We start from the raw sequence: 2,870 nt of genomic DNA, 5'->3' as shown, positions 1-2,870 counted from the left end.
GCACCATTCAGGATAATCATGATATGACCGATTATGAAGATAATGTGCCAAACTTTTCCATTTTCTGTAATGGGGCGTGTTCTAATAAATATGACATAAAATTATAATTGTACCCAGCGAAAACACAATACTGCGATTTGTTTAGACAAACCCAAAAAAAAAAACCGTGTCTTCTAGCATTTTTTCCATTTTTATATAAGCACGGCTCCTCCGGATACTAGAGAAAGATCGAAAACATCCGCTGGAACTTTCGAGGCTAGTCTCCATTTCCACCAAAATCAAACCAAACCCTCGCCTCGCCTCGCCACCATGGCCGACGGCGCCGCCCCCCTCTCCGCTGCCGGCCGCCGGCGGGACCGCCTCAGCGCCCTCAGCGACGACCTCCTCCACAAAATCATCACCCAGCACCTCCCCGTCACGGAAGCCGCCCGCACCGCCGCCCTCGCCAGGCGCTGGCGCAACCTCTGGAGCTCCACCGCGCTCGTCCTCCGCGACGCCGACCTCCCCGAGCCCGCGCGCGACGCCGTGGTCCCGCGAGTCCTCGCCGAGCACCCAGGCCACTTCCGCACCGTGGTCCTCCACGACTGCAGGCTCGCCTCCCTGGACCGTGAGCTCCCCGGCTGGCCGCTCGTCCTCGCCGCCAAGGACACCCAGAAGCTCGATCGATCTCCTCCCGAACCAGGTCGACCCCTTCCCGTGCATCCTCCGGTGCGGCACGCTCAAGGAGCTCTCGCTGGGCTACTGGGACCTCTCCCGCGGCGCCAACATCTCGCTTCCCCACCTCCGCTCCCTCACCTTGATAATGGTCGTCATAAGCGACCAGGACCTGGAGCACCTCGTCGCTGCCTGTCCCGCGCTGAAGACCCTTCATCTCAGCAGCACAGGACCCGCGCACGTCCGTCTCCGCAGCCCAAGCCTCCACTGCGCGCTGGTTGGGCTGTGGATGGTGGAGGACTTGGCGGTGGTGGACGCGCCGCTCCTGGAGCGCCTCATCTTGTTTCTGCCGCCGCGCGATGATGGTGTTGTAGTAAGGGTCAAGATTGGTGGTCATGCAGCCAACCTGCGGGTGCTCGGCCACCTGGATACAAGACGAGTTCACAGGCTGCACTTAATGCGCACGGGGAATACATGCGGGCGGGCGGGCGGGAGGAGATGCGCATGCGCACGGGGGAATACATTGTCCGCCCGCACCGCTACCGACTCGCCCGCATCCATCCATCCATCCATTTTAATTCCACCCCCCTTTATTTATTCCTCCAAGTCCGCGGGCGTGCTTTGCTCTCACGTCGTGACTAGAATGTCTCACAGCTGCCTCACGCTCTCCTCCAATTAATTAACACGCCATCCAAAGAAATCCATCGAGCGAAGGAGCCAGCTCGCTTTATCGGCCAGCCTGGACATCCAGCAACTACCTCATTAATTCGCCTCACCGTGCCGAATCAACCCGATATATTCTCTCCTCAACCACTCACTTGCTCACGTGTACTAAATCCTTCGATTTCTTTACTTTTCTTGCCCAACTGCATGATCCTGTACATGGATTTTTCTTTTTCTTTTCTTTTCTCACTGCCAAAGTGCAAGCTAATTAATCATCACCATCATCATCTAACAGTAATAGCTGCTCTGTTCAAAATTCTGGCATGAATGACTCATCGGAAACCTAGGACATTCAGCCTACTACTATTTACTGCACAAATTTAACTACTCGATCAACACCTTGTTTCGTTCCTCCTATGATTCCATTGCACTCTCCTCTACTACCATTCAATTGCTCACGTGTATAAGCTGCTCAAACACTAAATCCATCCATCTATCCATTTTCTTTTCTTTTCTTGTCCAACGGCATGCCCATGTATAGGGATTCATTATCCCTAACCAGCTGCACTATCTAGTTCCGCTACCTAACCACCTCTTCAAGCTTCAGGAATCAACAAGCAATGGTGGAGACTCCAGCCCACCAATGGGCATGTAGAGACGCAACCACATCATCTACTATCTACCTACACATGACCACTTGTAAAACACAGCAATGAGGAACCACAAACTTTTTCCAACACATGGGAGCACTGCTTCAAAATACGCAGCTCTGTCCATTTGCAATGCGGAAACCGTGAAGCACTTAATTACAAGCAGCAGCTATACATGCTTTGTCCGTCTTACGAGGCAAACATTGTTGCTCAACCACCAAAAAAAGCATGCATGTATTACTTTTTTGACGAGGAATAAACAGCTTGCAGCTATTAAATGGATAAAACACAAAGTGCTTCAACTATTAGTAACAGGTGACCAAGGCATATGCATATACACTAGCACTCTAACTCGGCATCAGGTATTGATACATGACTACATACAAAGAAACCATAGGACGAATTAAATCCTTACTCTACTAAATCAATTAAAGCAGGCTCGTTCAAAAATTCGCCATGACCTTGGATGTTTTTTCGACAGTCAAACCTGCACAGCGAACAATATATGCTTCAGTTGAGACAATAGCCAAAACCCTCATGCGTGACATACACACATAGAACTAAACTCAGACCAGAGGTCTAAATACTCCAGGCAACAGAACAAGGAGTGTCGACACTAGGCCGATGCACAATAGCACGATTATCCCATCCTGGGAAACTTACATAGTACACCATCAACAGGCTGCAGCAACTACAGGTTCCAGCTAGCTTACCCTTGTCGTCATCATCTACTTCGCCTCCTCCTCATTGTACTTGCAAAAAACAAAAAACATGATAAATGTGTTAGTGTGCAGAATAGTATAGACCAAAGCAGGAAACCATCAGCAACAAATGCAATGGCACAGTCAATTCTACAATCAACATGTATGGATATTAATTCATCTACATCGAGCAAGCATTCAA

At 50.3% G+C, this 2,870-nt stretch overlaps 1 pseudogene; it reads left to right on the top strand.

The window, feature by feature from the left end:
* Positions 1–351: 351 nt before the first annotated feature.
* On the top strand, positions 352–1,333 carry LOC124659931 (annotated as a pseudogene).
* The last annotated feature ends 1,537 nt before the right edge of the window (positions 1,334–2,870 follow it).

Source organism: Lolium rigidum, chromosome 1 (genome assembly GCF_022539505.1).
Source record: "Lolium rigidum isolate FL_2022 chromosome 1, APGP_CSIRO_Lrig_0.1, whole genome shotgun sequence".
Lineage (NCBI taxonomy): Eukaryota > Viridiplantae > Streptophyta > Magnoliopsida > Poales > Poaceae > Lolium > Lolium rigidum.
The sequence above is the reverse complement of the archived record's forward strand: the minus strand, read 5'-3'. Positions and strand labels throughout refer to the sequence as shown.